The sequence below is a fragment of the Pleurodeles waltl genome, chromosome 3_1, assembly GCF_031143425.1.
Source record: "Pleurodeles waltl isolate 20211129_DDA chromosome 3_1, aPleWal1.hap1.20221129, whole genome shotgun sequence".
NCBI classification, from domain to species: Eukaryota; Metazoa; Chordata; class Amphibia; order Caudata; family Salamandridae; genus Pleurodeles; species Pleurodeles waltl.
The window spans coordinates 1065714088-1065728454 of NC_090440.1; positions in this window are offsets into that span (position 1 = coordinate 1065714088).

The window sequence follows — 14367 nt, forward strand, 5'->3', positions numbered from 1 at the left end:
GCTTCCCAACCCTTCACACCGGGAGCTGGGTAGATCAAATATATAAAGAGAAAGTAACAGTGGTGTGAGAAAACACCCCTGCTTCATGTGATAGCCTCAAATCCCCTGGAACCAAGTATAGGAATGTAAGGCGATATTCAGTTGCAATAGGGATCCGGACATGGCAAGTTTATACAACTTTTTCCACAGAGTTGGACGATCAACTTTATCAAACACTGTGAAAAGTCAACAAAAGTGGTATAAACTGTGGACCCTCTGATAGACAATTTTTTTTAAATAATAATGTTGCAAGGCAGCAATATTCTGTATATAAAATGATTTTAACAAAAACTCAGTTTTTCTAATGGCATGATAATTTCTTCATTAACCCCGGTGTTAAGTGGCTCAGGTAGAGACCTAGTGAAAATCTTACTCACAGCTTCAAACAGGGCAAATTGTTGGTGGCTAATTGACAAATTGCAGTCACCCTTCTTATATAATGGAACAATGACACTCCTGGTCCAAGATGGAGGCACTATAGAGTTGGCATAGTAGTGTTCCTTTTTTTAACAGATCGGAACCTCAATTGGGCCCATTGCACTTGATGTTTTCATTCCAAGGAGTGAGGCCTCGATCTTGTCCATTGAGAGCATGGCATAATCGACTCACTGGCTCATGGCCTAATGGGAGATGTCCAATATGAGATTTATCTCCAGGATTAGCTGCATATAGGGATGTGAGAAAACTTCTCCATGTGTCTCCCTAATGGGAGAGGGGTGAGACCTCCATCTTGACACACAGCAACCTGCAATCATTTCCCAAAACTTACTCAGATTTTTTGTAAATATGGCTTCTCCTAAGTCAATCCATATATGTTCAAAGATCTGTTTTTTAGACCAATCTTTAACTGTCTTCTTCTCCTTTTCAATAGGGTTATTAATCTGCGTCTTTCTTTAGAAAAAGAGTTAAATTGAAATCTATTCAGCTTATTTATTTATTTACTAATAGTAAGGAGAGGAAATGGCAAGGGTCTATAAGATTACTTAATATGGATCCGATTATCTCCACTTACAATCTGTTTCATAAACTGACAAAAGAAGCAACAAACATCATCTTTCCAGAGAGCTATTTCACTAGCTGGCATTTCTAAAAAGTCATCTTAACTCGGAGATACTAACAGAGCACTACTGTTTTCTACCAAAGTTCTTATTAACCCCTTCGCTGCCAGGCCTTTTCCCCCTCCTGTGCCGAGCCTTTTTTTGGCTATTTGAAGCAGTTCGCGCTTAGGCCCTCATAACTTTTTGTTCACATAAGCTACCCACGCCAAATTTGCGTCCTTTTTTTCCAACATCCTAGGGATTCTAGAGGTACCCAGACTTTGTGGGTTCCCCAGAAGGAGGCCAAGAAATTAGCCAAAAAACAGTGAAAATTTCGTTTTTTTTTTTAAAAATGGAAAAATGGGCTGCAGAAGAAGGCTTGTGGTTTTTCCCCTGAAAAGGGCATCAACAAAGGGTTTGCGGTGCTAAAATCACCAGCTTCCCAGCTTTCAGGAACAGGCAGACTTGAATCAGGAAACCCAATTTTTCAACACAATTTTGGCATTTTACTGGGACATACCCTATTTTTACGATTTTTTGTGCTTTCAGCCTCCTTCCAGTCAGTGACAGAAATGGGCATGAAACCAATGCTGGATCCCAGAAACCGCAACATTTCTGAAAAGTAGACAAAATTCTGAACTCAGCAAGGGGTAATTTGTGTAGATCCTACAAGGGTTTCCTACGATAAATAACAACTGAAAAAGAAAAATATTGAAATTGAGGTGAAAAAAACATCACTTTTTATCTACGTTTTACTCTGTAACTTTTACCTGCAATGTCAGATCTTTTAAAGCAATATACCGTTACGTCTGCTGGACTCTTCTGGTTGCGGGGACATATAGGGCTTGTAGGTTCATCAAGAACTCTAGGTACCCAGAGCCAATAAATGACCTGCACCCTGCAGTGGGTTTTCATTCTATGCCGGGTATACAGCAATTCATTTGCTGAAATACAAAGAGTAAAAAATAGCTATCAAGAAAACCTTTGTATTTCCAAAATGGGCACAAGATACGGTGTTGAAAAGCAGTGGTTATTTGCACATCTCTGAATTCCGGGGTGCCCATACTAGCATGTGAATTACAGGGCATTTCTCAAATAGACGTCTTTTTTACACACTGTCTTACATTTGGAAGGGAAAAATGTAGAGAAAGACAAGGGGCAATAACACTTGTTTTGCTATTCTATGTTCCCCCCAAGTCTCCCGATAAAAATGATACCTCACTTGTGTGGGTAGGCCTAGCGCCCGCGACAGGATATGCCCCAAAACACAACGTGGACACATCACAGAAAACAGAGCTGTTTTTAGCAAAGTGACTACCTGTAGATTTTGGCCTCTAGCTCAGCCGCCACCTAGGGAAACCTACCAAACCTGTGCATTTCTGAAAACTAGAGACCTAGGGGAATCCAAGATGGGGTGACTTGTGTGGCTCGGACCAGGTTCTGCTACCCAGAATCCTTTGCAAACCTCAAAATGTGGCTAAAAAAACACATGTTCCTCACATTTCTGTGGCAGAAAGTTCTGGAATCTGAGGGGAGCCACAAATTTCCTTCCACCCAGCGTTCCCCCACGTCTCCCGATGAAAATGATACCTCACTTGTATGGGTAGGCCTAGCGCCCGCGACAGGAAACGCCCCAAAGCGCAACGTGGACACAGCCAAATTTTTTGAAGGAAAACAGAGGTGTTTTCTGCAAAGTGCCTACCTGTAGATTTTGGCATGTAGCTCAGCCGCCACCTAGGGAAACCTACCAAACCTGTGCATTTCTGAAAACTAGAGACCTAGGGGAATCCAAGATGGGGTGACTTCTGTGGCTCGGACCAGGTTCTGTTACCCAGAATCCTTTGCAAACCTCAAAATTTGGCTAAAAAAACACATGTTCCTCACATTTCTGTGGCAGAAAGTTCTGGAATCTGAGGGGAGCCACAAATTTCCTTCCACCCAGCGTTCCCCCACGTCTCCCGATAAAAATTATACCTCACTTGTGTGGGTAGGCCTAGCGCCCGCGACAGGAAACGCCCCAAAGCGCAACGTGGACACAGCCAAATTTTTGAAGGAAAACAGAGGTGTTTTTTGCAAAGTGCCTACCTGTAGATTTTGGCCTGTAGCTCAGCCGCCACCTAGGGAAACCTACCAAACCTGTGCATTTCTGAAAACTAGAGACCTAGGGGAATCCAAGATGGGGTGACTTGTGTGGCTCGGACCAGGTTCTGTTACCCAGAATCCTTTGCAAACCTCAAAATTTGGCAAAAAAACACATGTTCCTCACATTTCTGTGGCAGAAAGTTCTGGAATCTGAGAGGAGCCACAAATTTCCTTCCACCCAGCGTTCCCCCATGTCTCCCGATAAAAATGATACCTCACTTGTGTGGGTAGGCTTAGCGCCCGCGACAGGAAACGCCCCAAAGCGCAACGTGGACACAGCCAAATTTTTGAAGGAAAACAGAGGTGTTTTTTGCAAAGTGCCTACCTGTAGATTTTGGCCTGTAGCTCAGCCGCCACCTAGGGAAACCTACCAAACCTGTGCATTTCTGAAAACTAGAGACCTAGGGGAATTCAAGATGGGGTGACTTGTGTGGCTCGGACCAGGTTCTGTTACCCAGAATCCTTTGCAAACCTCAAAATTTGGCTAAAAAAACACATGTTCCTCAAATTTCTGTGGCAGAAAGGTCTGGAATCTGAGAGGAGCCACAAATTTCCTTCCACCCAGCGTTCCCCCACGTCTCCCGATAAAAATGATACCTCACTTGTGTGGGTAGGGCCCAGCGCTCGCGACAGGAAACGGACCAAACACAATGTGGACACATCAAATTTTTTCATAGAAAACAGTGCTTACCTGTGGATTTTGGCCTCTAGCTCAGCCGGCACCTGGGGAAACCTAGCAAACCAGCGCATTTCTGAAAACTAGAGACCTAGGGGAATCCAAGATGGGGTGACTTGTGTGGCTCGGACCAGGTTTGGTTACCCAGAATCCTTTGCCAACCTCAAAATTTGGCTAAAAAAAACACATGTTCCTCACATTTCTGTGGCAGAAAGTTCTGGAATCTGAGAGGAGCTACAAAATTCCTTCCACCCAGCGTTCCCCCACATCTCCCGATAAAAATGATACCTCACTTGTGTGGGTAGGCCTAGCGCCCGCGACAGGAAGCGCCCCAAAGCGCAACATGGACACAGCCAAATTTTTGAAGGAAAACAGAGGTGTTTTTTGCAAAGTGCCTACCTGTAGATTTTGGCCTGTAGCTCAGCCGCCACCTAGGGAAACCTACCAAACCTGTGCATTTCTGAAAACTAGAGACCTAGGGGAATCCAAGATGGGGTGACTTGTGTGGCTCGGACCAGGTTCTGTTACCCAGAATCCTTTGAAACCTCAAAATTTGGCTAAAAAAACACATGTTCCTAAAATTTCAGTGGCAGAAAGTTCTGGAATCTGAGAGGAGCCACAAATTTCCTTCCACCCAGCGTTCCCCCACGTCTCCCGATAAAAATGATACCTCACTTGTGTGGGTAGGCCTAGCGCCCGCGACAGGAAACGCCCCAAAGCGCAACGTGGACACAGCCAAATGTTTTAAGGAAAACAGAGGTGTTTTTTGCAAAGTGCCTACCTGTAGATTTTGGCCTGTAGCTCAGCCGCCACCTAGGGAAACCTACCAAACCTGTGCATTTCTGAAAACTAGAGACCTAGGGGAATCCAAGATGGGGTGACTTGTGTGGCTCGGACCAGGTTCTGTTACCCAGAATCCTTTGCAAACCTCAAAATTTGGCTAAACAAAACACATGTTCCTCACATTTCTGTGGCAGAAAGTTCTGGAATCTGAGAGGAGCCACAAATTTCCTTCCACCCAGCGTTCCCCCATGTCTCCCGATAAAAATGATACCTCACTTGTGTGGGTAGGCCTAGCGCCCGCGACAGGAAACGCCCCAAAGCGCAACGTGGACACAGCCAAATTTTTGAAGGAAAACAGAGGTGTTTTTTGCAAAGTGCCTACCTGTAGATTTTGGCCTGTAGCTCAGCCGCCACCTAGGGAAACCTACCAAACCTGTGCATTTCTGAAAACTAGAGATCTAGGGGAATCCAAGATGGGGTGACTTGTGTGGCTCGGACCAGGTTCTGTTACCCAGAATCCTTTGCAAACCTCAAAATTTGGCTAAAAAAACACATGTTCCTCAAATTTCTGTGGCAGAAAGTTCTGGAATCTGAGAGGAGCCACAAATTTCCTTCCACCCAGCGTTCCCCCACGTCTCCTGATAAAAATGATACCTCACTTGTGTGGGTAGGCCTAGCGCTCGCGACAGGAAACGGACCAAAACACAACGTGGACACATCACATTTTTTCATAGAAAACAGTGCTTACCTGTGGATTTTGGCCTCTAGCTCATCCGGCACCTGGGGAAACCTAGCAAACCAGTGCATTTTTGAAAACTAGAGACCTAGGGGAATCCAAGATGGGGTGATTTGCGGGGCTCTGACCAGGTTCTGTTACCCAGAATCCTTTGCAAACATCAAAATTTGGCCCAAAAACACTTTTTCCTCTCATTTCGGTGACAGAAAGTTCTGGAATCTGAGAGGAGCCACAAATTTCCTTCCACCCAGCGTTCCCCTAAGTCTCTCCATAAAAATGGTACCTCACTTGTGTGGGTAGGCCTAGCGCCCACAAAAGGAAATGGCCCAAAACACAACGTGGACACAACATATTTTTTCACAGAAAACAGAGGTGTTTTTTGCAAAGTGCCTACCTGTGGATTTTGACCTCTAGCTCAGCCGGCCCCGGGGGGGGAGATGCCCTAAAATAAATTTGACCCCCCTGCCCAGGAGCGACCCTTGCCTACGGGGTCGCTCCCCCTGCGTGACATTGGCGCCAAAAAACAAATCCCCGGTGCCTAGTGGTTTCTGCCCCCTTGGGGGCAGATTGCCCTAAAATTGACCAATCTGCCCCCAAGGGGGGCAGAAATGGTCTAAACACACTTCGCCCCCCAGGGGAGCGACCCTTGTCTGATGGGTCGCTCCCCATCTCTAAAAAAAACACACAAAAAAATTTGCCCTGGCGCCTACAGGTTTCTGCCCCCCTGGGGGCAGATCGGCCTAATAATAGGCCGATCTTCCCCCAGGGGGGGCAGAAATGGCTTAAAATAAATTTGCATCCCCAACCCTCGCCCCCCCACCACGAGCGACCCTTGCCTACGGGGTCGCTCCCCCTGCGTGACATTGGCACCAAAAAACAAATCCCCGGTGCCTAGTGGTTTCTGCCCCCTTGCGGGCTGATTGACCTAAAATCGACCCATCTGCCCCCAAGGGGGGCAGAAATGCTCTAAATACAGTTTGCCCCCCAGGGGAGCGACCCTTGTCTGATGGGTCGCTCCCCATCTCTAAAAAAACAAACAAACAAAAAAAGAAAACACCCAAAAAAAAATTGCCCTGGCAACAAGAGGTTTGTGCCCCCCCCTGGGGGCAGATCGGTCTAATAATAGGCCGATCTGCCCCTAGGGGGGCAGAAATGGCCTAAAATAAATTTGCCCCCCCAACCAAAACCCCTCCCCCCTCGGAGCGACCCTTGCCTACGGGGTCGCTCCTCCTGCGTGACATTGGCACCAAAAAACAAATCCCCTGTGCCTAGTGGTTTCTGCCCCCTTGGGGGCAGATTGACATAAAATCGACCAATCTGCCCCCAAGGGGGGCAGAAATGGTCTAAACACAGTTTGCCCCCCAGGGGAGCGACCCTTGTCTGATGGGTCGCTCCCCATCTCTAAAAAAACAAACAAACAAAAAAAAAAACACAAACAAAAAATTTGCCCTGGCGCCTAGAGGTTTCTGCCCCCCCTGGGGGTAGATCGGCCTAATACCAATAGGCTGATCTGCCCCCAGGAGGGGCAGAGATGGCCTAAAATAATTTTGCCCCCCCTACCCCCCCTCCCCCGGGAAGTGACCCTTGCCTACAAGGTCGCTCCCCTTGCGTGACAGCGCAAAAAAAGATCCCTGGTGCCTAATGGTTTCTGCCCCCCTTGGGGGCAGATTGACCTAAAATCGGCCGATCTGCCCCAAAAGCGGGCAGAAATGGCCTAAATAAATTTTTCCCCTCCAGGGGAGCGACCCTTGTCCAAGGGGTCGCTCCCCATCTGTAAAACAAAAAAACAAAAAAATCCCTGGTGCCTAGTGGTTTCAAATCAAAATAGGCTGATCTACCCCCCAGGGGGGCAGAAATGGCCTAAAATAATCCCCCCCCCCCCCAGGGAGCGACCCTTGCCTAAGGGGTCGCTCCCCTTGCGTGAAATTCACGCAAAAAAAACTCCCTGGTGTCTAATGGTTTCTGCCCCCCTTGGGGGCATATTGGCCTCATCAAAATAGGCCAATCTGCCTAAATGGCCTAAATATAATTTGCCCACTAGGGGAGCGACCCTTGCCTAAGGGGTCGCTCCCCACCTAAAAAAAAAAGAAAACATAACAAAAATAAAAAATAAAAGAAATGATCCCTGGTGCCTAAAGGTTTCTGCCCCCCCTGGGGGCAGATCGGCCTAATAATAGGCCGATCTGCCCCCAGGGGGGGCAGAAAAGGCCTTCCCAAAAAAATGCCCCCCCTGGGAGCGACCCTTGCCCAAGGGGTCGCTCCCGTTGCGTGAAATTTGCGCAAAAAAAAAAACTCCCTGGTGTCTAATGGTTTCTGCCCCCCAAGGGGGGCAGAAATGGTCTAAATATAAATTGCCCCCTAGGGGAGCGACCCTTGCCTAAGGGGTCGCTCCCCACCTAAAAAAAAAGAAAACATCACAAAAAAAAAAAAAAAAGGTCCCTGGTGCCTAGAGGTTTCTAATAATAGGCCAATCTGCCCCCAGGGGGGGCAGAAAAGGCCTTCTTAAAAAAATGCCTCCCTGGGAGCGACCCTTGCCCAAGGGGTCGCTCCCTTTTGCCAATTTCATTGAGAAAAAAAAAAAACATCCCTGGTGTCTAGTGGGGTTTCAAAAGCCGGATTGCAAGCAATCCGGCTTTTGAAACCTGTGAGAGACTTCAAAGGGAAGGAAATACATTTCCTTCCCTTTGAAGCCTCTTGGGGCCTCCCCCAGTGATTGAAAGAGAAATGCAAAAGCATTTCTCTTTCAATCGCGCTGGGATGGGGGAGACCCTGTGACTAATCAGCGCGCGCTCGCGCGCTGACGTCACAGGGGGGGTTGGGGGGTCGGGGGTGGAAGGGGAAGGGCTTCCCCTTCCATCCCTGACTTTGGGGGGGGTGGGGGGAAGCACACAGAGGGAGCGAGAGCGCTCCCTCTGGGCTGTGTGCTGAGGACGTAGTGGTTACGTCCTCGGCACAGCAGCACTGTGCCGCAGGACGTAACCACTACGTCCGTGGCACAGGAGGGGTTAAACTTAAGAGTAAAAGAGGTAGAGCTTTCTTTTAAATTCCACTACCCCACTGGTGATATACTGACCTCTATGAAGATGGCAAGTGCTCTATGATCACTAAGTGGGCTGTCTGTAATTTTCAAATCAGATACAAGATTAGAAAACAGAGTAAGAGACTACCAGATAATTAATTATGGAACAGCCCAAAGAAGTTGTATGAGTAAATTGAACAGGAGAGTTGTGGTTAAATCTTCCATTTGCAATCAGACAATCATTTTTTCTATGTAGGTCAAGGAGTAACTGACCTTTTTTATATGTTTTTATTTTTGATGGGAAGTGGATTGGAGGAGAATGTAGGCTCCTCCTTTCTTAAGGCATCAGCAAATAAGCTGATAGGATTTACATCTGACTGAAATACCCTGGGGTTTGCCCTCATGGGATATAGCCTCATTAATAAAGGAGAGCAGAGCAGGTAGCAAGTGAATATGGTATGACTCTAGGGGCATACTTGCATTTACAACTAAAATGGGGTGCCTCACCCTCTCACTCAGAATTCAGATGATTCTTACAGCCTGAAAAGAATTAGAAGTGTCAAAGATACTATTATATTGACATTTCAAGTTATCTTTAAAAGAATTAGTGTACCTTCCCTTGCATGGCGTCTCCTAGAAGGGGGGCATTACAACTTAAAATAAAATATTAATCTAAAACAAAATCAGTGGGAAGCCAGATTCCTGGATGAAAATCATATTGGTATTCAAGCTATTTAACAAATTCATTTTCTCAGGGTTATTCAGTAAGACTTGGCCTGATGAGAAGGCACCATTAAGTGTGCTGGCCAACCAGTTCTACTTAGATCAATCAGCCATTGTTATAGGAAGAGCATCCATTGTTATAGGGAGAGGAGGTTTGGACTCCATAAGAGCTCACTTAAGGTCATATCTTCCTCTATTCACAACCAAAAACTGTTCAAACTTTAGAATTTTACCAGTTATACCGTTCATAGTCAAGGGATAGCTGTCAGAAGGGTAGCAAATCAAGTTTACATCCTGTTGTTCATAACTTTTATTTTCTCAGGGTACTGGAATTATATCAATCCCTTTGTATTGGAGGAAATCACTATTTTGCATCAAGTTAACTACTACTTTAGACTGGAAGAGAACTCTTGACAGCTTTGCCATCGAAGAGTGTGATACGATAATAAGGGAGATGTCACCCACTTGTATCATCTTGGGATTCTCAATATCCACAAAATATGATATAGAAATGAATGTGTCACGATGCCCATTGATGGACTGACTATAGTCATGTCTCATTTCTCAGCACTCTGGTAATTATGATGTTTCTGCTCTGCACTTTCATACACTGCACATATTTCTTTTGCGTCATTGTTTTGTAATGTTACTTGTTGTGTAGCCACTTACTGGGATTCTGTCTGTACATTCTATGGCAGCAGCCGTGGGAGCAGTTACCCCCTGCTCTATCTTTTTATGTGCAGAAACTCAACACTAGTAAACATATTATTCATAAATTACTTTGTGAATACCAAACAATCATTAACTTACACAAATGTATATAGCTAACTTTGTGAATCATGCCCTAAAGTTGGGAGGTTCTACCAGCTTCTCTGCCAGCCGAGTACTCTCCTATGTGTCAGGGGTTGGAGCTAGTAGGTGTCACTCTCTTGCTAGCGTGCTCTCTTCTTCTGGCATGGAGAGCAGGGCAGTGGAAAGTGATATAACTAGCACCCTGAGGGACCTCAAGCTGGCACGGGCCATGGAGATGATGCTCAGGTACTTCTTTGAGCAGACAAAACACTTTTGATCCCAGGTTCCTGAGAGGTTTACCCCACTTTTACATAGGGAAAATGTCAGGAAAGCTTAGGATAGCACCATTCAAGGGACTTTTTGGTCTTGCATGAGAATCAAGACCCTGGGCATGCTCACAGGATAAATCCAACTGCTTTCATGCAGGGGATATTTATTAGGATTTTTCCATCCATGCTGGACAATGTTCACTGTTTTCAGTGTAGTGCTATAGATACATGCCCCAACTAACTTATCCAGCAGCTAGGGGCCTTCTAGGCAAAGAGTTCTGGGAGGATTTTATTTAGCCTCCTCACACCCTCTTGCAACATTGCTCTCTCATCCTTCAAGCTGAAGATTATCCGCAGAAGCTATACTTTTCTGACCAGCCTTACTGATCTCTTGACTTGGGGTTATTCCTCAGAGGCACAGGTCCTCCAAAGCACACCAGATTTTTTACCTACACATCCCAGCCAACTAGTTGGGCAGCCTCTGGCAGGGTTACTCAGTGCAACAACAACATTCCTCAGTGCCTATGTCTCAATGCACTACAGCAAGACCAGTCCAGATGTCCATAATAATTCAATACCTTCCCCTCTATCAGATTCATTAGCAATCCACCTCCTGTGAGGCTTTAGAAAGAGTCTGGAAGCTAGTGCAACAATCACTGGAGAGAATTCAAAACATCCAAGGGTAAAAGTCAATAATGTGTACAAACCAATCACTTTATGATCTTCAGACTCCTTATCTTCTCTTTCTGTTTTTGCAATGCTGAAGAGGGGAGGAAGAGAAATCTGTCATTGGTGGGATACCCTCCCAAATTAGTGGTGCCCATGGTTGATCTACCTGTATATGACAGCAGAGAAACCAGCCCACTGTTTCTTTCATCCATGCACATTATTGAATGAAAATTATACAGTGGCAGCCTTTCCTATAATTGAAGCACCTTATTTTCTGAGCTTGACGGTAGCCTCTTCTCTCAAAAACTTTTAAGAAGCCTCCTGATGTGCAGCAGACACAAAAGTCGTCCCTTCCCCATTATTGCAACTGGGAGCTACCCCTTCTTCAATAAACAAGTAGCTGATGGTGCTTAGCTTTGGAGATACCACCCTCTTCTTGCAGAAGGAGATTATCAATCCCTCTTGAATTCATCTATTGTTCACATAGAACTTTGATTTGTCAAGTGGTGGGGCATGATAACTAGCTGTGGATTTTGACCTGCCAAGCAGCAGAGAACTGTAGTTACCTCATTCAGCCAGCCAACTCAATGACAAATTTCATGAATGGCTTATTCGGACAAATATAGCCCACACAAATATAGCCTTTACCTAACTTTATTCAGGAATCCAACTAAAGTAGATTTGAACTTAGTTAAGAGTTCCAGTCACTGAAAAATGGGTAAAAGACAGCACCATTGATCTTTATACAATGATACCATCCAAAATTACAGATTAACCTTAATGTGATACAGTGTAAACTCCATGCATTACATATTTACTTAAAAGGAGTGGTGCAACTTATTTTGGTACCTACGTTAATTATATTGATGTAGACTGGACACCATCTGCAACAGTGCCACCTCTGCTCAGATGCCAAGCTCAACCCTGCAACAGTCTTCCCTACATAGCCTCTCCGTGTGCACGAGCATGTGTATACATGCCAAGCACAACTTGCTCAGGGACCCTTATCCCACGTCTGGACAACCGCATACCTTATTTTTAAAGTTGGGTACTGGAGGGTTGAAGAAAAGAAAATTTTAACATAGGATTCCAATGACAGATTATCCCCTAGGCTTTCCCAGGTCACAGCAGAGGTCCAAAAAAGACACCTACAAACCTAAAAGGACGTGGTGCTTTTGAAGTCAGCACCGAGATCCTTTACAGCAACAAAACACCCATTAACTTCTTGATGCTACAAAAGAAATAAAGAAAGAGACCAAGGCTTCCGAAACATTAGGAAAATTACATTTTTCCTGTGATTTTCTGATGTTATAACAAGTGGTGTGTGGTATTAGGGGATTCCAATCCACAGGCAAGCAGCAGGAAAGAAACAATATTGTGCATTAGGTGGAATCTTCAGAATATTATGCACTCAGAGAGCTAATAGACTGATAAACTTTGAAGTTCCCAGAACATAAAACTTGGTGAAACTTTTACGCTCTTTCATAGAATCTGCACAACTATTTACATTTTATACACACTTGGACTGGCAATCAACTAGAGACGTAAGTGGGGTACCAACATGGTCCCTTTTTAATACACGGAATGATAGCTGGGTATTTCACATGTTGAATCGCAATAATCTTTAAAACAAAGTCTTGGGGAAAACTATGGTAAAAGCATTACAACACTGAAGCCTGGAAGAAATAAAGATATGTGTTAGACCCGACATGCCTTAGGGTGGTCACCCCTAACTTTTTGCCTGCCTCCCTCCACTTTTTGGACTCTGTTTTTGCTGGCTTTTAGACTCTGCACACTTTACCACTGCTAACAAGTGCTAAGGTGCATATGCTCTCTCCCTTTAAACATGGTAACTTTGGATCATACCCAATTGGACTATTTAATATACTTATAAGTCCCTAGTAATGTGCACTGTATGTGCCTAGGGCCTGTAGATTAAATGCTACTAGTGGGCCTGCAGCACCGGTTGTGCCACCCATTCAAGTAGCCCCTTTACCTTGTCCCAGGCCTGCCATGGCAAGGCCTGTGTGTGCAGTTTCACTGCCACTTCGACTTGGCATTTAAAAGTACTTGCCAAGCCTAAAGGTCCCCTTTTTTTACACAAAAGTCACCTCTAATGTGTGCCCTAGGTAACCCCTAGAGCAGGGTGCTGTGTGGGTAAAAGGCAAGACATGTACCTGTGTAGTTTACCTGTCCTGGTAGTGTAAAACTCCTAAATTTGTTTTTACACTACTGTGAGGCCTGCTCCCTTCATAGGCTAACATTGGGGCTGCCCTCATACATTGTTGAAGTGGCAGCTGCTGATCTGAAGGGAGAAGGAAAGCCATATTTAGTATGGCCAGAATGGTAATACAAAATCCTACTGACTGGTGAATTTGGATTTAATATTACTATTTTAGAAATGCCACTTTTAGAAAGTGAGCATTTCTCTGCACTTAAATCTTTCTGTGCATGACAATCCATGTCTGGCTAGGTTTTGTTGACAGCTTCTTGTGTATTCACTCAGACACACCCCAAACACAGGGTACTCAGCGTCACTTGCATACATCTGCATTTTGAATGGGTCTTCCTGGGCTGGGAGGGTGGAGGGCCTGCTCTGACACAAAGGACTGCCACACCCCCTACTGGGACCCTGGCAGACAGGATTGAACTGAAAGGGGACCTGGTGCACTTCTAAACCACTCTTTGAAGTCTCCCCCACTTCAAAGGCACATCTGGGTATAAAACAGGGCCTCTGCCCTACCACCTCAGACACTTGCTGGAGAAGAAACCTGAACCAGAACCTGCATCCTGCCAAGAAGAACTGCCTGGCTGCTCAAAGGACTCACCTGGCTGCTTTCTACAAAGGACTGCTGCCTTGCTGAACTCTTGTCTGGCTGCCAAAGTGCTCTCCAAGGACTTGGATAGAGCTTGCCTCCTGTTCCCTGAAGTCTCAGGACCAAAAAGACTTCTCTTTTTCATTTGGACTTCTCGTGCGACTGAAAAATTTGACGCACAGCTTGCGCCGCGGTGAGAAAATCGCTGCACGCCGACGATGCCTGTCACGACGCCTACGGGGCGACCGGAACTTCGACGCACGGCCTCGCATGGACAACGCCGCCCGGCTTCCAGAGAGGAAATTGACGCAATGCCTGCCGTGAGAAAGAAAATTCCACGCACAGCCTCCCGGAACGACGCGCAGCCGGATAACAAGCCGAGGAATCCACGCACAGACCCTGGGATATCTGGTAATACCGCGAACCACAGAAGGAGTCGGCCTGCGTGCCGGAAAACGACGCACATCTTCCCCGAGTGAAATATAACGACGCAAGTCCGTGTGTGAAGGGGCAAAACCGACGCACACACCATTTTTCTTCCCGCAGAACGATGTACGTCTCCCCGCGTGAAAAATAACAACGCAAGTCCGTGTGTGAAGGGACAAAGCCGACGCACACACCATTTTTCCACGCATCTCCTCCTCTGCGGCCCTCTGCGGAGATTTT